The sequence below is a fragment of the Centruroides sculpturatus genome, unplaced genomic scaffold (genome assembly GCF_000671375.1).
Source record: "Centruroides sculpturatus isolate CEXI.00-Female unplaced genomic scaffold, Cexi_2.0 scaffold932, whole genome shotgun sequence".
Classification (NCBI taxonomy): domain Eukaryota; kingdom Metazoa; phylum Arthropoda; class Arachnida; order Scorpiones; family Buthidae; genus Centruroides; species Centruroides sculpturatus.
The window spans coordinates 236,611-262,705 of NW_019385024.1; the positions used below are offsets into that span (position 1 = coordinate 236,611).

The window sequence follows — 26,095 nt, forward strand, 5'->3', positions numbered from 1 at the left end:
CAAAACAGGAATTTCTATGCAAATATTTTATTTGCATATTTATTAAAAATAATTTTTAAAGTTTATAAATGCGTAACGAAAATGTAAATTATGTCTATTGAAAGACATAATTTATCTATTTTGAAATTTTCTTTCTTTAAAAAAAAATGAAAATAAAATTCTCTATTGTCAAAGCTTCAGTACTTTTACAATTGTAAATGTCAGATAAGCTTTCACTTTAAAAGTAGTAAAATCTCTAAAGGTTAAATTTGATTATCTCCTTGTTTAATGTAAAATTTGCAACATTTAATTATTCTCTATCTCTTGAATAATTTAGAAATTTTTATAGTTTTTGAAAGATAAAATTTTCTCAAAGGACTAAATTGATTTAGTCTATATTTTTGTTACTCTCCAGTGATTGATATACAGGATTTCTACTTATTTCTTCTGATTTAAAAGTCGTAAATATATATAATTAATTAATTAATAAGAATATAACATTTCATTTCATTTTATTATTATTATTTTTTTATTTTTTAAGAAACACGAGAAAATTATAATTAAAAATCTTTCAAAAATGTTATTTTTTTAGGTATTTTTTAATGAATTAATTCTATATTTTTTATATTTATTATTAAAATTAATTATTTAATAACACGTATAACAGCTTTCTATCAATTTCTTACTCTTTCGATTAGATAAAATACTTAATTAAAGTAGTAGTTAATACATGAAAAATGCATTACATTAGTTTCTATATTCTCTTTTATATATTAATTAAGTATCGTAATATAAAAAGAATAATATAATTATAAGTAAGATAATCTCTACAGATAGATAGTTTGACTATGAAGAAATTTATAAGTTTATTTTATAATTATAAATATAATTATTGGTATTTTATTTTTAAAATAATTTTTAAAGCTTTTTCCAACCCTATAGGAAGTAAGAGGCCTTTTTATAGCCCATTCTGGGGTTTAGAGGGATCCGAATTAGAACGTGCAAACCTCCCTCCTGTACTACCTGTGGATAAAGTGTAAACTCTTAGATATTGTATATATATCTTTATAAATGTGTTTATCGCATTCAAATCTCTTCCCTGTACTTTTCCCCCTAATTATTTATTTACAAAGATAAGGTGGAGCGAGATCCATTGGGTCTCTCCCTACAGATCTAAGGAGTGGATCCTTTAAAATCCCCTTGTCATCATGAAAATTTCATAGGATTCTACCTGAACTCGATCCTGAATCCTTCAGAGCGTTTGTAAATCACGATTTTCTTATTTATTAAAGATTAGGCTATATTTAATTGAGGAAACCAAACCTTTAATTTCAGCATATTATTATTATTATTTTAATGAAAATTACAGCTGAAAATTAAAGGTTTGGCTTTTCTCTTGGGTTTTATTCACGTGTTTAATACTAAAATAGGGTCAAATTTTTTAAAGAAAAGACACTTTCCCTTGGCTGATGGCTCACGAAATATCCCATTAATTCAATTTATATTTATTAAACAAAAATATAAATAAAATAAATGCAAAAATAAAGAAAAAAATAAATAAATATATATTTTATTTTTACTTTGAAGTAAATGGCCTTTAACATTAGTCAAATTCAATTGAAGCTGAAAATTTCTGCAAAACTGAGCAGTAGTAATTGCAATTCGTGTATTTTTTAAAAGTTTCTCTCTAACCTTCGATAATTAAATTCATTCCCCAGAACAGAGAGAAAGAAAGAGAAATAGCAAAGAAAAATTTTCTCAAAAGTTTTTTTTTTTATTTCTTCTATTTTATTTATTTTTTATTTTTTAAATTTTATTTCCGAATATTTTTTTATAGCTTTACCCTCATTACTCGTAATAAAAATTTCAGTCGTAGCTAAGGTAAGTGGAAATAAATTTCGTGACTTTTTTCTTCTTGATTTTTATCAAATTCTTTTTCTATTATCGATTCGATCAAAGTATACTCCAAAGAAACAATTCTGAAATTATTGATATTAAAAAAATATCTCTTATTCTTAAGTAACTCTACTCATTGTTATTATTATTATCATCATCATCACTAAACTAATTCGAAGTAAAGACTAATTTAAAATCGGAATTTTCTCTCGTAAACAATTTTCGAAAGGGGGTAGGAAATACAATTACAGTTATACCTGTCAAAGTGAAAGAGAAGAAATTGTTAAAAATAGGCGGCAGATGGTGCATCTTCGGATAAGTGCAGTATGGCAACGACAGAACTGTCATTTAGCAGGTGGTGCTCGAAGGATCAGAGGATTCAGAATAATAGAAGAAAAAATACACTTGGTATTAATTCAAACTGTAAAGTTTCTCTTGTGATTTTCCTCTAGTGCTTTCTGTTGCAAATAGCAAAGCTGCCACTCTTCATCGTTTTCAACATTTAATTACTTCTCATACGGATTCAATTTTTTTAAATTATATTCTAAATTTTATTACTCCAATGTTTCTTCTTCTTCTTCTTCTTTTTTTTCTTCTTCTCCTACTCGGTGATATTTTTCTTTTTAAATTCTTTTTTATTATTTTATTGATCCTTTTGAAACACTAGACAAGAAAGATAATGTAAATATCTTCTTTCTCTTACAAAGATTTCAATTCAAATTTTCTTTAATTATTCATTAACGAACAAATTAGATATTAAAAATAATTACTGAAACTCGAAACCCTTGGCTTTGTAATTTAGTTAATTTAAAGGAGGATTTTTCAGATAAATAAAATAAGAGAAATATTTTAAATTTAAATGTATAAAAATAGCTTCTTGAATAAATTCGGATATTTTTCATAAGAGGAGTTCTCATCTCTCTTTTTCTTTTATTATTTTCTTATTCTTTGAACAGAGGAGCAAAATCAATGAAAGAAAAAGCGAATGCATCAGATAGGAAAATTGCAACTGCTACTACAGTATTTTCAATTGAAAGTATGTAAAGTAATTCTATCAGAAATAGTAAAATCGGTGACAGAAATTGAATGCTGTGGACTATATTCGCTTTCTTCTTCTCTCTCTCTCTTTTTTTTAAACTTTTTACTCATCTCAGATGTTGATAAAAGTGAAAATGACAAAGTAATCATATGAAATAATTTAACTGTTTTAATAAATTTCATTTATTTCCAATTCGCTGTAAATAACGTATCATTCAAGGTAGTTTTTCTACCGTTTTTCTAAGTTAGATGACAAATTTGGCCCAGAGGATATTTCACAAGCACCTGTTCCCAACATTATATAGATAAGTTTTGTAAGATTGTATGTCGTCCAGTAACTATCATTTCAATTGGTCATTCATCCTCGGGGAAATTCGATGTTACTCAGTTAATTGGCCGCAATTATCTAAGAGAAACCCTTTGGGAAAATGGATTCCCAACTTTCAACTAGTGTGTGTTCTATCCGTTATAATAGATTAAATATTCTAGACAATAATATAGAACATTTCTCTATCTATAATTTAAACTTTACGATTCGAAATTCTTGAATATATATATATATTTTCTTCCATCGCTCCTTCATAAATCTTAATCATTCGCGTTGTTTTGTATGGTAAAAAATGAAGTCTTTTATAAGCTAGAAACATAAATTAAGTGAGTAAATTATATCGTATGACATATCCAATTTACGCCAACAATCCATTGTAGTGAAGACGAAATTGCTAGCAGAATTGAACTTCACTTTACTGCAACAACTTTGCTTCGATGATGGTTAGTTTTAGTCCTGTCCAACATTGTATCGTCATAAACTTAAGAGACGTAGATGATATATCTAATGTTGTTTCTATCCTAATGCTACAAGGAAACGAGAATTGTGAACAAACTAATTTCACGGTTGTTAGAGTTCTTCTCCCATTTTACGATGTCTTCCTCTGATGACAGACACATAAAATGTAATTCTAGAAATGTCTCTTGAGGTTTGCAACACTTGCAAAAATTGTGACTAATAATGCCCATCAACAGGTACTCAAAACTCTTTTATTGTGTCTAAAATCGAATTAAAATCGTTCTGTTTCTGTAAATCTTGAATTCTTTTAATGTTAAACCACTCAAATTTTTATTTTATAACCTTAAAATCGTAATGTATACATTCACATTCCGCAGCAACAAGTTTTATTCTCTAGTCACAATGCCGTAGTATAAGATACATTCGTCTTTTATAACAAATTTATGTTACGTCCTTTTCTATATTTCGTATATATCATAACATAAATGATATATTCGATAGCAATTTAAGATTTTATTCTCTGATTCTAATACTACATCCATATATATATATCTTCGTAACGTATCGTAAATCGAAAATGCAGCCTGAATAGCGAGTTTAAAAAAAATGGCATCTTGCTTCACCCCCGCCATATTTAAATGCATTTTCTTTGATGAACTAAACTGGCACCTACCTTTATATAATAAATATTACCATTACTTCATTAAAATGAGTATAATATAAGGGAATAAAGTCATTTTATATATCAGCACGTAACGTTACATTGTATTCAACGTTAGCTCGGATTAACCTTTTTTTTTCTTTTTTTGGAGATAATATAACCATTTATATTCAAGTTGTTTAGCAAATTTATACATTATTCTAATTCACAATTAGGTAATATAGGCTCTAAAACAGTAATATGTTCATAGTGGAAGGCAATTCGGATTTTATTCTTGATTATAATAGCATAATATACATTCATGTTCTAGAGCATTCTAGAACTTATTCTCTACTCTTAATGTTATAATATATATTCATACACCGTAACAAATTTAGGATTTATTCTCTACTATATGCTTTATTGTATATGATTATAATGGACGTCCATATTGTACAGCAATTTAGCTTTTATTCTACGTGTTATAAACACATAGCGAACGTTTATATTGTATCTGGTAACAGTAAACTAAACATTTAAACAGTATAATAATAATATTTAGGGCACACTTCATTCGTAAAAGCTAATTCTTATAAAGAACAGAAGATTTTTTCCCTCCCTCTCTAGGGGAAGAAGTAGAAGAAGTTTCATTTCTACTTAGAGGAATAGCTGACAAAGAAGTACAAGCAGCAATATTAATATCGCTTTCTTATAAAATATTTCAAAGTAGAAGATATGCCAAGCATTCCCATCAACCACATCTTGTAAATAATATAAAAAAAGTAATCATCGTTATTGAATTTTTACTACACAATTCCCTCTAAAAAAAATTATTTTTAAAAATATCTTAATGTGTCTTATCTTTTTTATTAATTTTATTATTATATTTATATATAAAAAAACAATAAATAAATATTTTAAAGTAGTAAAGCTGTATTTGATAACGCTAGTTTTTGAAGTGGAGTCATTTAAAATTCAAATAAAATTTTTTTAAAAAAAAAAAAAACGTAAAATTTAGTTTAAAACTTAATTCTTTTTATATTTTTATTAATTAAGTTTTTTAAAGTATAAAATTTTATATATTTTCTGTTAAAAAAAATATCATTTTTTAAACATAATTAGAGGACGGTGATAAATTTTTAATTCGCAAGTGGGTTTAAAGTTAACAGAATAACGGAGAAAAATAAATCATAATAAACATTAGAATCTTTTTATAATTTAATAAATAAATTCTACGACATTTCGAATATAGAAAATAATATATTTATCATTCGCAAAATAAAGTAGCTGTTTGTCAAAAGAAGAGTTGTAAATCTGTTTTGTCGATCGGTAAATTCACTTTGTGGATAAAAATGTACACATTAGACGAATGGCTCTAGGTTATATTTATATAAATATACATAGAATAAGCCTATAAAAAGTTATCGAGCGTTGTATTTTCTAAGCGAATTAAGCAGAGTATTTTATGAGAATGATGGATTGAACATAAGCTAAAACGTTTCTAGTCTACAATATGACTCTAACACCCTCCCTCCGGTTCAATCTACTTTGTAGCAATTTTGATAAATTAATTAAAGGAAATAAAACTTTATTGCTTAAGGTGGCGGCAGTTGCACACTTTCTGATTGGCATATCTTTTACGTGTTAAGAGAATAGAAAATCGCTACCAAGTGTCGAATATCGTAGCATAAAATTAAATTATACGTTTTGGAATCTCTATTTTGTTAAGGAAATTTTTATTATAATAGAAAAATTCTTTTCCGCTTTAATTTTAATATTTAAAAAAAAAAGAAAAAGAAAATGATGAATAATAAATAGAACGTTAATTCGTAAGGTCGTTTTAATTGAATTTTTAATGTAAACAATGATGTTTTTCACTTTTTTTTAAAGCTCTTCGGGGGGATTTCTATCGAGGTTTGGATGTTGTTTTTTTTCTCTCGTATTATACAGCATTAATATATTTTTTCTAATAAAATAAACATTGGAAATGGATTAAAAATCGTTTTAGAAAAACATCTGGTTAGTTTATATAAAAATTGTATTTTTTAAAACGAAGAAAAGACAATTCTTCTTACAAATTCGATAGCTTTTTGGCAGTTTAACGCGCCTTTTTTTCTTTTGTTTTAGTTTTGTTTACCGAAAAAAAAAATACATTATAAATACGAAAGAGGCGATTATATGCCAACTAAAATCTCACAAGTTTTCGAAATGAATACATTATTTCCTCACAAAAAATAAAGATTTCTTCTTATTTATCGAGGGACTAAAGAAATCGAAATCTCGAGTAATTTCCATTGAACAATGGTTGTTAATATCTTAACCGATGTTTTATAATCTGCTGAATCAGCCTAACCATTTCGAATGTTAAAAAATGCTGAATATTCACTTACAACAATGCAATGTTACGATAATCTTATTTTATCAGTTTGGTTGAATTAAAGGAACAAGTTTGAAGTAGGCTCCCAACATTATATAGATAAGTTTTGTAAGATTGTATGTCGTCCAGTAACTATCATTTCAATTGGTCATTCATCCTCGGGGAAATTCGATGTTACTCAGTTAATTGGCCGCAATTATCTAAGAGAAACCCTTTGGGAAAATGGATTCCCAACTTTCAACTAGTGTGTGTTCTATCCGTTATAATAGATTAAATATTCTAGACAATAATATAGAACATTTCTCTATCTATAATTTAAACTTTACGATTCGAAATTCTTGAATATATATATATATTTTCTTCCATCGCTCCTTCATAAATCTTAATCATTCCCGTTGTTTTGTATNTTTGCTTTTTTTTGTTTGCCTCGAGAGATTTTTCAAAAATACAAAATGCAAATTACCGAGATTTTACGTTTTGGTCGTTAAGTAAAACATAAAATAAATAAATAAATAAATAAATAAATCTTTGTATTGTTTTCCTTCGGAAAAATTTTAAAAGTTTAAATTTAATTTTTCTAAGAGTGATTGTGCTGGAGAACAGGTGTTTTGAATATTAAAATTCAGAAGAATATGGTACAGGTATACCACGGGGTGAACAGTTTATGCGATAACTTTTGCAAATGGAATAGGAGTTTTAGTTATATTTAAGGGGGGAAAAAGGAAAAAAAAAATAATTTCAAAATTAGAAGAAATACTTAGTAATGTATAGGGAGGTCCAAAAGTCTGTTAACCGAGTTTTTACGTAGATTTATACAAAGAAAGTGTGTCAAAGGTTGTAATTTGTGTATTAAAAGAAAAGAGGAAAAAAGGGAGGAGGAGGAGAAGAAGGAAAAGAAGGATAAAGAAAAAGGAAGAGAAAACAATTTTTTAAAGTTTTTAAGTATAGTTTTACAATTGTTAACTGATTTTTGAACTCTATCAATTAAATAGCCTATCAATATAATAGGCTATTTAAAGATAATAATAGAGTAATACATGTGCAGAGTTATAAATAATTTTACTTGTTTTATAAATTACCATTAAGATATCTTTGTATTGAATAAAATATCGTTAAAAACCTTCGTTTTCTGCTATGTTTGATACCACTTTGATACAGGAAAACATTCGTATAAATTCAACCCCCTTCCACTAACCTTTAAGATTGTTGTATTTATGATGTGTCCTGTATATCGGTAGCAGCAAATTGTAGAATTATTTATACGAATAAGTACACATTTTTTGTCGTAGTAAAATTTTACAGCAAAAAATTTGATAAACAGAAGCTAAGAGAGGTAAGGAAGTCGACGAATTGTCGAAGCGAATTTTATCCTTACGTGCAGTTTAATCCAAATTCCCACGATTTCCCATTTCATATATTTATGATCCAGTAACATTCTTCAGCAAGTTTTATTATTCCACAGTAACACCGAAAGAAGTCATTTTGTTCCTCTCGATTCGCTCCAGTAAGCGGAAGACAGTAAAACAAGACTTAGTTCGGAGACGAAGGCGATTTCCAGATGCAAATCACAGTACATTACCTCATCCAGTCAAACCGAGAGCATAAAGCGCATCTTTATTGTGGGTGGAATATAGATATTTCTATGCAAATTTGTCTATCGATTACACGTGTATATGGAGTGGTAAAGTAGGACGACATGTAAATGAAGAATGATATTTTAATATTCCATTTCGATCCGACAAAAAGTATTATAGGTTGGAAAGAAAGATAATCAATGGAAAGATATAGTTCTGGAAATAAGCGATCGTTCGATCATGTCCAGAAAGTCAATGACATTGCATTCAATGTTTGCGTAAACAGTCGGGAACGGGATGAAGAAGAAGAGGAGGAGGAGAAGGAGAGAAAGAAGAAGAAAATGAAGAGGAGGAGGAAGAAGAAAAATGAGGAGAAGGAGAAAGAAGAAGAAAATGAGGAGGAGGAGGAAGAAGAAAAATGAGGAGGAGGAGAAAGAAGAAGAAAATGAGGAGGAGGTAAAGGAAGAAGGAAATGGAGAGGAGTAGGAGGAGAAAGAAGAAGAAGAGGAGGAGGCGAAGGAGGAAGTGAAAGAAGAAGTAAATGGGAAGGAGGAGGAGAAAGAAGTAAATTGGGAGGAGGAGGACGATGACGACGACGAAGAAGAAGAAGAACTAAGAAGAAAGAAATAAGAAGAAAGAACAAGAAGAAGAAAGAAAGAAGAATAATAAAAAATTTCATCCCTCAGAGATTGGAAATTACAAGCGAGAAGACAAGTCATAAACGAATGCTTCAACTGTCACATTCATTTGCAGTTCTAAAACGACTTATTGTTTTTGAATCCCTATTTGCATTTCGGAGCTTCTTACACCATTATATTAAAATACTTCCTTTTTTTCTTCTACATTTCTCTCTATATGGCGCTTTCTGTTATTTCTCTTCCTTACTGAAAAATCAGCAAAAGGCAAAAGAAAAAATAAATTCGAGATAGGATATCTAAATGTTTTTATAAACGTTGGCTCAAAAACTCTTCAGATAACTATACAAAGTTCGATATTAAATGGCGAATAGACTTATTCAATAACTCTAGAGATATACTGGGTATAGAAGAATTCGTAAAAGGTTTCCTTTAAATACCTTTCAAAACGGGATTAAAGTTGAAAAAGCATCCTAAATTGAAAGAAATCTTTGATAAACTTTATTTATGATCGAGTTGTAACGTATTAAATTCTTCCGCCCTGTGTTTTGTAGCAGTTGATTTATGTTTAACTTATTAAAACGTTTAGGAATTTTTAATTATAATAATAATTATTATTTTTTTAATTAAAAATTGCAGGTAAAATATTTGACTAACGATCTACATAACTTAATAATCTTTTATAAATTTTGCAATTTAAACAAATTATAATTTAAGAAAAAAACCTCCTTATCTAAACGAAATTCTTGCTTTATTTTCAACTATATAAAGGTTTACTTATTGTTCTCNAAAAATTGCAGGTAAAATATTTGACTAACGATCTACATAACTTAATAATCTTTTATAAATTTTGCAATTTAAACAAATTATAATTTAAGAAAAAAACCTCCTTATCTAAACGAAATTCTTGCTTTATTTTCAACTATATAAAGGTTTACTTATTGTTCTCCTTTACAAGGATACGAACAAAAGTTTTCCTGGGATCATTGAGATGCTCTTTCTCATTAAAAGACATCTCTAAATAGATTAAGGAGTTCGTCCAGGAACAATGAATTGGCAAGAAAATGCCTTTTTTCCCTATTTATTTAAGAAGATCAGTATTTTTTTTCTTTTAAATCTCCAGGCAATAGCCCAAAAACAAATAGGAAATAGAAATAGTCTTCTTTCAGATTTGTTAACATCAACAACAACCGAGTAACAGTACAAAAGAATAAGAAAGAAATTTACTTTTATAAATAAATAATAAGTTTACTAACGAAATCGAATCGTATAAAAATTCCGAAATAAATAAATAAATAACGAGCAATTATTTATTGTGACATCGTCACAACGCCAGGCTGAAATTTTTCGTCACAATGCTCTCGAGTTTAGTAGTGTCTTGCCCCTGTACTGTACATCATACTTTTCCTGTTAACAATTCATGCCAGTCATCTATCTAATACCTTTCAGAAGAATATTTTTTTTTTTTTTAAATTGAAATAATATATACAGTTAATTAGGACATCCTGCCCCTAAGCCTTCCAAATTGCATCCCAAAAATCTCGTGAATTACTGTTGACAGACCTGAAATTTTTTATCTGATTCTATAGAAAAATCGCTATAAATGATAGATCTTTTTATAAAATGTATACAGATAATTTCTTGAGTTAAAGAAAGTATAGAAAATACCTTAACATCAATTCGAATACTGTATTTTTATGCGGTCAGGATATCAAGTATTGGAGTAGTTGAGATGCGGCACCATTCATCTAAGTTAGATCTGATGGCGATTTTCCTTTGACGTGGCAGCAGCATGGAAAGAGTTGATGGATGCTATGATAATTGAGTTGTAGCTCCTCTTTTCGACCCAGTCCAGGTAGATGCGGTGAGATGCGGAGAGGAAAAAGGAATTTGCCCAATCCAATCCGAAATTCCGTTTATCTAACGACAGCAATTGAAGGCGAAGATATATTTCGAGAATATATCGAACATCGATTGGACCAAAGTTTAGAACGATTTAGAAAAAGAAAAATTCTTCTTAAACGATAGAATTTATTCTTATTACGTCATTAAGTTGATCTTACAGAAGGGGAATAAATATTATTTAAATAGAATAATCAAATTTTAAAGGAGTAATTCGTGTAAAAGTTTAATAGGAAATTATTTTTATTTTTTCGCTCGAGATTTAGAAATGTTGGAAAATTCGGTATTGATTTAAAAAAATACAATTTTCTTTTTTTTATCGATAAAAATTTTTCAATCGAATAGTTTCTAAAGTACAGTAGATATGTATTCTTATCGACTTCGATTTTGTCACTGAAGTGTAGACGTTATAAAATAAGGGATATACAGGTATTGAATTTCCTGTTCAAACCTATTCCTACTGCGCTTTTAATACTTTATATATTTAAAATACTTTTGGAAAGTTTTACATGAACTTCCTATATTTAAAAAAAAAGATAAAAACAATTTTCAATATTTTAGTAAAGAAAAGTTTAAAAATTATCAGTAAATTATCTACTTTTTTATACTCGCAACTTAAATTTATACACTTACAGATATTAAATTATATATTTTATATTCCAGAATTTAAAACTTGTATCACTTAGATACAGATCTATAAACAAAGTAGCCAAGTTTTTTTTCCAAGTGAAGAAGATATGTCTTGAATAAACTGAGATAACACACCTAAATCAGTAGAGTAAAAGCATTTCAATGGTAAGAAGAAAAGATTTTTCTAAAGAGAATGAATAACCTAACTCTCGATTACTTAAGATTTCCAGTTGTATATATTTACAGAGTTTCAAAGAAGGTTAGAGATAGAGAGAGAGGAAAAAAAACCTTTGCTATATTAAGAAAAGAGAGGGAGCTTATTATGGTGATCTATAATTTTCAATAAAAATTCAGTCACATCCAATCAACTTTATGGAAATGGATGATGTTCTGTTTGCTCTCCAGAAATACAAATATAAAAGTCGGAACTTTTGTTTATCTGTTAAAAGTATCAGTAACAAACTCTCGACTGTTATTTTGAATGGAAATCGAGCTTTACTCTAATAGTTTTCGCTCCAATGCTGTTAACTCACCATCTAAAAATCAGTCCTGAGGGTTTTCTAGCGGCTACTTGACTAAGAAGACGTTTTGCAAATGATTTTCAAAGATCGATTCATCCTCTAGCAACGTCCAATTTTGAAATTTGATAGGTTTTAATAGTTTTTTCCCATAAAAAAACACCCCGTTTCGTGAAGCACTTGGCGCAACTGAAGTGGAAACTGATAAAAATTCAAGAGTATAAAATAAAATAAAAATAAAGGATGAACATATTAAAATAAATTAATTTAAAAAATTTTTTTAAGTTTATAAACCTTAAATATAAATAAATAAATATTGAATATTGTTAGAGAAAGCTTTTTATAGAAATTTTAAATTGGATAAAGTAGTTTTAACGACTTATAAAAAGATAAAAATGGATAAATAAAAGACTTTTCTGTGTATTTTCTTTCCATCTAACATGCTTTAAAGGGAACAGACTGAAGTATTCTAATTCCACACTGCAGACTAAGTGATAAAGTGTAAAAATATACCAAAAACAAATTAAAACTAAAAAAAGAAATTCTGAAAATAAATTACAATTTTTCATCATAAAAAAAAATTAATGAAATTAGGGATTAGTAAAATAAACAAATTCTTTTAATCAATTTTTAAGATAAATAAATATCAAAATTAAGATATTACAATGTTTCCCCCATACATATTGTGCTTATGTATAATGTATCAGTGATATTAATCCATATACCTCGATTTAGCGCCACTATACATTTACTTCTAAAACTGGCACTAAATTGAGTGTGGCGTTAAATAGAAGTACAGTACATACAGTACCTTAGTCAAAACTCGATATAACGCCAATCTTTCCATTGAATGTTAAACGGAGAATTCTCCGTTGTTTGTAAATTACTAAATGTACAATTCAGCGTTATAAACGACATTATTTTCGCCAAAATACGTGGCGTCCAGACTTCAAAATTGGTACTTATATATAGAGCTATATCTAATTATTAATATAATTCGTATTGTTTGAAGTCCTTCAGTTAGGATTCGATGCCAATTTCACAGGCAAACAAGCTCCTGCGCTAAATCGAAGTTTGATTGAGTGTGTAGTAATAATATGTAGTCGAGTTTAAATTCGGGTGTTTGAAAATCACATGATTTAGTGATATAACAATAACGTTTGCAATGCAAAATCGTGCATTCACGCCTTCAGTGGCGCATTATCTTATGAGCTAAAGGGCCTTCAACAACAGGAGGCCCTAACAAATATTTTATAATAAAATATCCATGCAAGAAATATTTCTGAAGTCAACACTTTATATGTGGCCCTCCTAATTCAAATTTGCCCGAATCCCATGAAGTTATAACGCGCTACTGTTCACGACAGTAATTTAAAGATATAGAACGATTCCTTATTTATGAAAAAAGATCCGTTCTTTGGAGCTTTATTAGGGTGGCTCTATATTGAGGTTTGAATGTTTATTGCTATATTCTTATCGTTATATAAAAATACATGCAGTAAACTCTCAAGGGACTGAGTAAATCATTCACTATATCGAGTATAACAGCAAAGACCAATGGAATTAATCGCTACATCGAAAGTTCACTATATCGGGTGGTCAGTATATTTATTTTTTTAAAAGATATATTTGTTTATGTCGTTAAACATAAAAGTTATAGAGAAATATTCGGAGGTAAAAGTTATAATACCCTTGAAATTTAATTAGTATTGATAAATGATACATAGTTTAATAATAATAATAACGAATTTACAGATGATCTACCTCATACATATCAATTTTAACTTTACTTTTATCTCAAAGTTAGAAATTAGTAACAGAATTGAATAATTAAAATTTTCAATCCACGATAACATATCAAATTCCGTATTAAATATTCATATAAATATTCGATTTATTATCTATCATCTGATGTATAGACTTTGCACAGTTGATTATTTTAAATATATCAATCAATATTAGATGGAAAGATTAATTAATGAATATTCCTAGAATCGAAGTAAAAGAAATGAATTTTATTTCTAAAAAAGTTTCGATAAAAAATGAGCATTAAAAATGTTAAAAACTGATAAAATCGGATTAAAATATCAAAAAATTAAAAATGAAAATGAATGTAAACAATATTCTTTTCCGTTTTCCTCAAACGATTTTCAGTGTGGTTTTATTTGGATTTAATTAAAGCTTTATTGTTCGTTCTTCTTAACAAGCAATTAAAGACAATACATTTGACAATTAAGCTTTTAAGAAGAATACAATACACCAATACGATATATCAATCTAAAAATTATACAATAATACAAGCGATAATACAAAACTAATACACACGATAATAGAAAAAAACAATGCACACGATAATAGTAAAAACAATGCACATGACAATAGAAAAACAATACACTCGACAATAGAAAAAAACAATACACTCGACAATAGTAAAAACAATGCACATGACAATAGAAAAAAATACACATGACAATAGAAAAACAATACACATGACAATAGAAAAAAACAATACAGATATAAACCAATGTATGTACAAATAACATGAGGCCTCTAAGAAGGCCATGGACTGGTATTCCTATTCCAAGACATACATCATAGTATAAGAATTCTAGTGTAAAGTAAGCCTATTATTTTGTTCAATTGAGAAACTTTCATCAATATAATAAAAATATATATAAATAATTAAATAAGGTTTAATTTTTAAAACTACAAAATTTTAATTTACTTTTGAACACTTTGTAACAACATCAATACGTGTCATTTCCTTTTAGAGATATTCAATTTAATTGTAACAAACTCTACTATTAAAATAAATTTAATTAAAGAACAAACTTGATATAATTACTTGCAAATACAAACCTTAAGCTCTATAAGGGATACAAGTGTAGTACACTGGTAAACTCAAAAATATACGGATTAATTGACTTTTGAAACATCTTTTGGACTAATTTTTAACTCTATATCGATAGAAAACATATACATATTTTATACATATATTATATTTATATAAATAGAAGCTTTTAAAATTCGGTAAAGTCACATAAAGTGCCTGTGAATTTTAACTTATATAAAATTTGATCGATTTACTGATGCTTTTATATAACAAAATTGTTTTCAATTTAATATTTTATTTAGGTAGATGGAAAATACAGAAATTTTTTAAAGTTAAACATCTTTATTTAATTGTATTCATTACAGAATTCTACTGAATACAACCTAATGCAAACTAGGAGCCATTAAACAAGCAATTATACAGATCCCAAAAGTTCGTTAATCTAAACAAACGATAGTCCCCAGAAAATTTTGCAGGGGCATAGCGGTTTGGAGACAAATAATTATATCGATAAATCTTTATTAAATTATTGGGCTGCAATTTGAAAAAAAAACTGTAGACCTATAAATTCCCACTGTCGTTAATCTGTTTATCCTTCCTTAACCTCTAGAACGGTGTTAGATAAATGAAAGTCGAGACCGGATATGGAAAGCTGAAGAGAAGAAGACCCCGTTTAACTATATACGAACTTCTATTTTGGTCCGGAAGTCACGTGACTTCAAATCAAACATTTCTTCCTGAACGAATTAACATAGATGACCGGCATTACTCCATTGTTAACAGGAAAAGTATGATGTACAGGAGCAAGACACTACTAATTTGAGATGGAAAGCATATTTTGTAAATTAAATAAATTTAAAATACGATTAAAAATTACAGTCTGGCATTATGACTATGCCACAATAATGTCTGCACGTTTAATTTTGGGTATTTTTTTAAGTCAAACAAGAAATTTTAAGACAAATAAAGCGATCCTAGGGAGGGTCGGGTGCTCAATTTTCCTCCTCTGCCTAGATGTATTGAAAGTTTAAAACACCGTAAACTGAATTTCGGACCACCCTGTATATACATTATATGATTGATTTATATATTATAATGTAGATACTAATTTACAATATGTTGAACAACTCGGAATTAACCATATTTACATAAATTCTGGAATAATTTTGCATGAAATTATTCTAGAAAGTTTCTAATAAATTTCTAAACAAATGAATAAATACATCATATTAATTATTATATGAAAAATGAGTAAATATTTTCATTTTTCTCGACAAAGTACTTTACATCGTTTCTAACTCTATCATTTAACGGTTAAAACACGTTTAATAAAAATCGAATAGGGCGAATTATAGAATAAATCATGGCGTAATTAAAGTACAGACAAACAGAACGTAACTTAGCTTTTAAGAATCAATTGTGAAATGATTCGTGTGAGACTTTTTGCTACATTTACGTAAGTCTAAGCGTACACAAATCGATAGAAGAATAATGATAAGTTATAAGAGAAAGTTTTAAAGAGAAACAATCTATTTGTTTTCGTCAACAAAGGATGGAGACTTTCTACAAGAGGATAAAAAAAAATTATAATTAATGCTTCAATTATTAAATATAATAACGCTAACCGAAACGAAGAATATATATCAAAGGAAAGATTAACTTGATAAATTGTGTGGGAGGTTAATGTCTCGGGTTTGGGTCTAATAATGAATTGTTCTCCTTTCTTCACTTCTCCAACAGCTTTTTACATCTATTTTCCAGGTATTTTTCCATCTAATTAACAAGAACTTTTTTCTCTTCACAGCGCTTAAATGAATATTCATTATGTTCAATTTATAATAATGTTATAATTATAGTCCTCTTGTCTTACTAAAAAACCGTTTTAAGCAATATATATATATAAACATTTCTTGTAAAAATATGAGTAATTTCCAATGATTACTTACAATAATTTCCAGTGGAAAATGTTAATACGCTATTGTTTAATATCTCTTGAAGGATGGAAACACCAAACAATTCGTCAAACTTGTCATTTTAAGTGACGTGCTAAGTACTTCGCACGTAAATTTATACAGAGATAATAATAACCGAGCAATTTTGTCAGAGAACAAATTAGCATATCATAAAATAATTTTCATACTCGCATATACTTATTATAGTAATTTGCGATCTTATCTGTATTCAATCACGTTTTATAAATTAAGAAAAAGAAGGAGGAGGAAGAAGAGGAAGAAAATTTTATGAAAATTAACTTTTAAAAAGAGAAAATGAGAAGAGGGATATTTTTTAGGGGGTGAGACTTAAGTAGAAAATAGACGATCCTCTCGTTCTTAGAACTGTATTAGCGTGAAGTGGGAGAAAATGAATTTAATCACAGTAAATCAGTTCCTTTCCAACTGTTTACATTTTGCTAAATTACCGATTCCTGTCAAAAATATCTTATCATTGATATTAGACAGTTTAAATTCACATTTATCATAGAGTTGTTCCTCTGCAAGCTGTAACAGCTGCAAAGTTTTCTCTCTATCTTACCATTGAATAATATTGAATTTTCAATTTTGACAAAATTGCATTTAAAATTTATCTTACTAAATTTTTAACACTTCCTAATTATAAAAAAACCAACAAAGTTATATTACCTATATCTTAAAAATTAATATAAATATATTTATATATATAAATTCTGTGTTAGAAAGGTGTTCGACTGGAACAAATAACTAAATGCCATATTGACAGATGAGTCTGAAGCAAGAATTCAACAGATAAGATTAATGTGTAACTCAATTCCGCATTTAAGCGTACATTGCATGCATGAAAAATCTAAAGGAATAATAATAAAAATGGGAATATTTTTTTAAAAAAATTAATAATAACGAAAGAATTTCATCTTTGCCGAAGAAAACAGCGATATGCAATATAAAAATTAATCGTATATCGGTTGCTGTTGCATGGATAAAGATAAATTTGCATAAACAGTAGTATTGGATATATATTTCTAGCTTCTGATATTTGTTTGTTGATCGATTTCAATTGTATTCCTGACAGCTGTTCCTTCCATATTACGTATTCGAACCGTATTGGAGTTCCTAGACATCTGTCTTCCTTGATCAATTCGCAATTAGATATGTCACACAAGAGTTCCTGCCTAAATCATAACTATAAACTAATCTAATCTTGTAAATAATTAACATTTTACATTAAGAAAAAAATTAAATTTACAACTTTTTATGTAATATCTTCAATTATAATCACCGTGGTGTAATCATTTTAATTCTTTTCGTCATTGATAACGAGTGGTTATCGCGTTATTAACAATTAGGAGAGGTGCACAGTTGTGAATACGGCCTCATTATTATCTCAAGAAGTGTAAATTTTTTATTATATTTTAAAATATTAAATATATATATTAAAACATTATTAAAATTCAATTTCTCAACNTTATTCCAAGTGGTAGGTCACGAACTACCATTCACCCCTCAATCATAGCTTAAATTACATAAAGAAAAACATGTTTGTTATATTTTATTCATTACTTTAAAAAGAAAAAAAAAACATCAATCTTTTCGATCGTTTTAAGCTTGCTACAAGCTTACTTCTATGTTGACAGCATTAATGTTTTGCTATTACTAAGAGGGTCCTTCTTTGAATTTGAAGATGGAAAAATCTAGTCGATAAACCACTCACGTATATGTCCAGATTTTCAGTGGAACTTGTGACAGAAGTGAGAGAGTTGACAGCATTTTGACAACCGAGTCGTTGCTTCGTATTTGTCTTGGTTTGGCAAGTCTCGTTGCTTGGCAAAGCTCCCTTGTCTTTTTTTGAAAAGTGGTTATTCGAACTATGCATTCTTTGAAGATAAAGCCCCATATCGATTCCAGAAAAGGAAGAAAAAAAAAGGACAACTGTCGGTTTGTGTATGTGAGGATAAGTCGAAATGGGATCGTAAAGACAAAGCAAAACTCATAAGAAAAGCTTCTACAGGTCATAAAAGAGGATCCTATGCTCAGAAAGAAAGATAAAAACCAACTTCTACGTGAAAATTTGCTGATAATGTAGAGTTTTACTAAATTGTAATTAACCATTAAGAACTTAAAAGGTTTTTTCGCCATTTTTATTTAAAAAAAAACAAAAGAAAAGGCAGAATTTCCGATTAGGTAGCGATTATTGGCAAAACAATGAATTGATAGAAAAGGTGGGAAGAAAGTCTGAACACAGAACTAACATCAGATAAGACGAAAAATGAAATCTTGACAGGACAATCCCTGTCTGACTAAGGTGCTATGTCACTGTCATCTTTTCATGACGCACTTTGTCCTGAAAACTAATCCTGTTTGGCACACCGGGTCCCGATTGTCAGATGGTTGCTATCGGGTTTGAAACCGTCGACGATTGAATACAAAACAAGACGCCATGACCTCAAGTTAGAAAACTCGAAAAAGGAAATGATCGGAACATCGCCCGAAGAGGTTTTGGACAAGGAAAAATAAAAAAAATAAAACTAAACTTCGATGTTGATCTGTACGAACCGAATCTAATAGTATTGTGCTTTGAAAGAATACATGATGACGTAAACGTGTTTGGTTTTGAGCTTTAAATTCGTTGTAATTTAACTTTTCTTTACTTCCGATTTTTTTCTCTGTTTACCGGTTGCATCTGAAATTTTCTCTTTCTCGATCCAATGCATTCGTGGCATGCAAAACAAGACCCTTTCCAACAAATTACAAAATTTCCTTTGAATTTTTCTACGGATTCCTTCGTAATTCTTTCTTTTTCTCCTCTAAAGAATCCTCAATATATTCAAAATAAAAATTAAAAAAAAAGAAAAATGGAAAAAAAATATTTTCGTTATTTTACGTAAAAATAAATTAATCAATTAAAAAAAATCAAAGGAATGATCCCCAATTTCGTTTACTTTAACTTATACTACATGCAAGTTACTTCCATTGGCTTACGTACAAAGCAGTTTATTATTATAAAGAGATATTAGAAAATTAAAGCATCCATAGTGATTTTAATAAGTAATTTTAATAAATAAAAATTGAAAAATCCACCATTGTTTTTAATTTTCGGTAGAGAAATATCCCGAGGCGATGTATCAAATGATTAGTATTGGACTGGGAGAAGAATTTTTATTTTTCTTTTGTCTGGTTCTGATCTTCCAATTTGTTCCAAAACGAGTTGATTGAACAATACAAAAATTTTTATTTCTCTGCTACTCAATTAACTTTGCCAGCAATTTCCGACTTTAAAAGATTATACTGAAAATTTCCAAGAGAATTTTATTCTTAAGAAACACTTTTTATGCGGTTTTTTTACGTTTAAATATACTTAAAAATCGTTTATTTCGGTGAATAAACGCCGAAAAAAATGCAAAAAAAAACACGCACACACAAAATAGTTTTTCATTATTCAGTTTCAGGAATAAAAAACTAAAAAATTATTATTACTTTTTTTTATATTTTACTCGAATGATCTCTTGTTAAAATTTATTCCTCGATTTATTACAGTAAAAAAACCGCATTTAATGATCAAAAAATTGTTTAATAATTTATATTTTGTCTCGGCCCGTAAAGGGAATGACCTATAGATTAATCTGGTATAAGTTTTTATGCACCCCCTCAGAATAAAATTTATTATTAGATACAGCTAGAGGCAAAGTAAAAGTTTATTTAATAAAAACGTGAAAAACTTTTATCGTGTTGAAATAATAATAATAATAATAATAATAATAATATAGCGGAATTTTTAAACCATTTTTTTAATATAAAAATAAGAATATAAAAAAAGTTGAGAGAGAAATCCGATTCTGAATAGATGAAATTCACTTTCTTTCAACCGCATCTCTTTGTATGTGAAAAGAAATCAAATTTATTTAATTCTTTTCATGTTGAATTTGAATTTCTTTATCAATTGAAAAACTCCATTTAAGATAGCTTTTATGATAACTACTATTTTTCAACATTTAATGGATTCTAAAATTCGACAATAAAAAATAAAATAAGAAATTTTTCTTCCATCTCTATCTTACGAGAAAATTACACGATTTTTCGATTGTTAAAATTATCTAGAATTCCCACAGATCTGTTTAAAATAATAGAAACATAAATTAGAAAATACTGTACAAAAATCTTTATTTGTATAACGAATTACAGCTTTGTACTAAATTAAAAGAGTAGAAAAGAAAGAAAAACTATGTTTGTTTTCCTAACTCCGCTCGACTTTCCAACATTAACAATATCTAATTTATAAAATTAATTGGCATTTAATCCATGTACAAGTAGTAAGATGAATTTATTAAGTTCTTCTACATAGATTATTATAATTTTTAAGGAACATTAATATTTATAATAGTAATAATAATCGACTTGTTGCTGGCAGGCAGGTGCAATATAAAATGGCTAAAGAAATATAGTTACAAACTCCTTATTCAGACATAATACAAACACAGACAAGATCAAGTAACAAAAGTCATTCATCAAAAAACTAGCTACAGAATTCAATCCCAGACAGAAGCACATTACGAGTATATTCTGTATACTGTAAGATAGAATAAAACACATAAACTATTGAGAGCAATACTCTAGACTAAACAATTCATCATGAGAGGCAGACATCGCATCGACAAAAGAAACACAGCAACGTACTTCATAGATTTAGTCATGGTTATTATAGAAATATTGGAGTCCAAATAACTTACAAACACAATAAAAATTCAGAGATAATATGGAAATTAATTCTGTACAGATTCTTGAATCCCATATTAAAGTAAAAAGGACTTAGGAAAACTTTCAGGAAGAATAATAATTTATAAGGAAACAATATATATATATATATACTGTATATATATAAAGAGAGAGAGCCAAAAGTTAGTTAACCATGTTTTTGCAAAAAAATCCTGTAATTTTTGCAGAAAAAGTTGGCAATTTGCATGTGTCAAACTATCAAAGCATTATAATTTGTGCATTGAACAAGAAGAATCTCATTTTTAACAAATTTTTGCAAAGTTTTTAAGTAAAAAAAGTTATTTAAATTACACAGAAATTAGACTTTACGATGGTTAACTGACTTTTCGGTCGTTTAAAATCAAGATGCCTATTCACAAAAGGAGCATCTGGTTTCGTCAGGATAAAGTGTACTTTTATATGTCATATTTTACACATCTTCTCATTACAAATTTGTAAAAATGACATCATAAAATATTAGAAGAAAATAGCAATTTGCTTTTTTAGTGGTAAACTAATTTTTGGGCCACCCTATATATATATATATATATAAAAGTTTTATTTCATTAATCAATCAATGCATTTATGGAGCATATATGTTGTTTTTGTTGTTATTATTATTATATTTTTAAATAATTACATCCGAAAAACAGATGTAATGATTAAAAAATAATATATTTCTTTGTTTTAAGTATGTCTAATCACTATATAATAATATAAATAGGAATATTTTTCAATGCCAAATATAAATAAATTATTACTCACAATGGAAAATAAATGAGTTCTTCGTCTTTCTTTGTTATATTCGAATGTTCCTGAATAAAAATAAAAATAAAAAAATTAAGAAATAGGCGCATTAAGAACTAAAATTATCATTTATATTCCACTATAAACAATTACAGAAAAATAAAATTTCAAGAATGATTGAGCATCTTATCGATTGTTATATGTTGACCTATAAAAGAAACTGTCATTAGAACGTTAAATTAATAGTATACACTTGATAAATTATATAATATCGACTTCTCAATTGATTTTATTTGAAAATTCCCAAAATATAAATCTAATATCTGAAGTCAAAGAAACTAAATTAACTAACCGAAATTTATCGTATCTCGAGTTTCGTAAGCCCTAATTGCCAGAAGTGAATAAATTCGTTTTTTTTTTTAATCTCTTGATTTCTTTCAATAATTCCTACAAATTGCATCAAAGTCTTCATTCGGTGTAATATTGTTAGTGAAGAGGGATGAGGAATCCAACCAACCAATACGTGGTTCAGAATTACTCTTAAATTCACCCAAACACAATACATTTACACTAATAATATACACACTTGTAATTTATATAAATTAAATCATTTATTTAGTTAAATAAATATAAAAATTATAAATATAATTTGTAAATAACCNTATATCATTTTTTCTTTTTAATCAAAAAAGGTAAAAATATCCTGTAGGGAATATCGGATATGTCTATGATCCAGGGATCTACCATTGGCAACAACAACAAGAACTGATACATCGGTTGACAGCAGAAAGACAATTAGTGTATGAGGTCTTCTCAATCGATTGGTATCTTTCCCGCGGGATATTCTTTGTTACCTGAAGATAAAAATAAAATCGAAAAAAAAGAAGAAGAAAAGAATAAATGGAGCGAGAAAACGAGAAATATGTAAGATGAAATTAAAATCGAGATTACGTGTGTATTAAGAGAATTGGGAACGTTCCTTTATTGATGAAGAACGACAGAAGTTATCAATAAAAAATAAATCATAACTTGTTCTAGTATAAATAATAGGGGAAAAAATATATTTTTTTAAGGTTTTTTTTTTTGCTTCTTCTACAATAGGAAACATTTAATTGCATGTTTTACAAATTAAAAGAAAAGAGAAATGAAAGGGGAAAAAAATACGCGAGAAAGATAATTGTAATTGAAAAAAAATTAAGCACCTGTACTAGATGAATTAACCAGGTTAGAGTATTGATACAAAGTTTTAATGAAGTAAAAAATTTATTTGAATTGTTTGCTATTTGTTAAATTCCCAATTTCGTGTTTTTTCTTTTTGGCACGTTTGTTTTTTCCTTCCACTTCTTCCCCCCTTTTACAAGTTTACAATTGATTAGGGATTTGGCTTCTTTAACAATATTTATGAACGAAACGGAGAAGCGATTTAATTGGTAACTAATGCACTTTTAGAATTTTATACGGAATTAACGCGTATCTCGAAATCCCACTGGAAGAATGACACTAATTGGGTTCGAAATTATTTTTCCGCTTGCCTGAACTATGGTAAATATACTACTTTTAGCGGTACGTTGACCTCCTTTCTACTACAATTAAGTTTGATGTCGATTGCTTACAATGTAGAGAGTCGTCTGATTTGAACTAAATTCCGAGTTGGAAGTATTAGTTCCGGAATCAGAATGCCTTGGAAAGAAGTATGTGAGTGTGTCATTGGGTGGAAGTGACAACTGTCATGATTCGCTTTTATACTTCAGTGAAACGGCATCCAACGATTTCCGCTTAATGCTTTCTCAATTCTCTTCTTGATCGATTAATCGGCCATTTTTCGATGAACTGTTAATACTTAGCTGAAACGATTTACTTTTACTATTGTATTGATTGCAGCCCAGTCAAAGTCTTAAAACAAAAGATTTAAATTAAGAAATATGATGTAGAACGCTTCATGAATTCATCTAATCACTATAATAGATTATACGCCCTTCGGAAACTGATTGATCGACTTGTTAACGGAGATACACCATTGCTCAATTTTGCCCATTACAAAGGATCACAAGTGAAAAATGGGAAACGACATTCCTACCTAAATTACCTACGAAAAACCACGAGAATCCGAATCGAATTCGAACCCGGATCCCTCTCGACACGACTTCCTAACTCAATTCTATCCATTAGGAAGGATCAACATGAGTGACAATGGTAAACGATGTCGCTTATTAATTCTTTTAACAAAAACTCATAAGGATCAGAACCGAATTCGAACCGGGATCCTCCACAATAGCTTATTGCATGGTTTGGCTCTCATAAAATTGAAACTTCATAAAATTTACTAAATATTTTTTAAATATCAGAGCTTTCTGGTGTATATCAATGAAGAATACTTCAAAAATTCGATTCGACTTAAATCTATTCTCAAAAAATTCATCAGTATTCTTTAAAAAAACAGTACAAAAACCCTATGTATAATACGTATCTCTTGTATAAACAGTTTCCTCTTAGACTGAAACCTTCAAAATTATATCATCAAAAGAATTTCTCAGAGATTGAAGTTTCTAAAATCCACTATTAAAAGATTCTTCAAATATTGGATTCTTTTTAAAGTTTTCGTCAAAGAATTTTTTTCAGAAATTGAAACGTTTCAAAATTTACCAACAAAGGATTTTTCAATGATCGAAGACCTTCAAAAAATCGACTTTCGTACCACATCTTTGCCAAAAAAAAAATGGGGGGAGATAAAAGATAATAAAAAAAGAAGTTAAAAGTTAAAATTTTTAAGATTTTAAAAGATTTTCTACAAAAAAAACAACATAATAATCTATAATTTATAAGTAATATTTCTATGATTTACACGTAGATAATATACATATTCAACATTTCAGATTTTGGATTTATAACAGAAAATCTATAGTTATGTGAAGGTATTTTAATATATTTATGTATTCTAGTAGATGGAAATTAATCGAGTTTTACAGCTTAATCAGTTAATTTAATCTTCATTGATTATGCGAAACACATCTGCTTATACCTATGATTCATAAGCAAAATTCGTGATCTGCTTTATGTTGGCTACATAAAACATTAATATATTCAGATTAATAACCAAAAATTCTTTCAAAAAAAAAAAGCGAAAAAAAATATTTTAAACGTCTTCTTGGGAATTTAAATTTATTAATTCTAGAAACAATTCAATAAAAACCTTACAGAATGCATCGAACGAATAGAAGGTTGTTTGTTCCTCCATGCCAACAAATTACTGTGCATAAAGAACTCCGTATTCTTTAATATAAAAAAAATAATAATAAATAAATTTCTCGTTTTNAAAAAAAGGATTGTTATTATTCAAACGCAGTGTTCAGTTGTTGGAAGTCGTTTATCTTAGTGAAACTTTTTATTTTAAATTAGAGCATTATTCTACATTTATGTTTGAAAATTTTGTTTCTAAAGTTAAGTTAAATGTAAACATTGAAAACATTTAATTGTGTATAGTGTTGGATATATAGAAAGTGATCTATAGTTAAAAAGTTTATAAAAAATAGAATAAATTTCATTTTAAATAATGCATTAGAGTGGTCATGATTTGTTTGAGCATTGCATGCTTGAAACACACACCCACACAAACATGAAGATTTGCACAAATTAAGATTAATTATCACAGAAAAACAACATTAAAATTCATGGATATACTTTCCACAAACATAAGTAATCATCAATGTGAAAAATTTTCAATTTATAATTATCTGTAAAAAATAAATAAAAAAATTAAAAGAAAATTCACATAATAAAATACAACAACATACAAAATTAAATATAATTTATAATGAAA

General features: G+C 28.0%; 1 protein-coding gene across 1 annotated transcript in view; it reads right to left on the bottom strand.

Moving 5' to 3' along the window:
• LOC111633577 (leucine-rich repeat-containing protein let-4-like) overlaps positions 1–22,324 on the bottom strand; it is a 131,379-nt gene extending 109,055 nt beyond the window's left edge. The window contains exon 1 of the mRNA XM_023378175.1: positions 22,297–22,324. The gene's annotated coding sequence lies outside the window, so the exon portion shown is untranslated. The remainder of the gene's footprint in view (positions 1–22,296) is intronic.
• Positions 22,325–26,095: the final 3,771 nt, after the last annotated feature.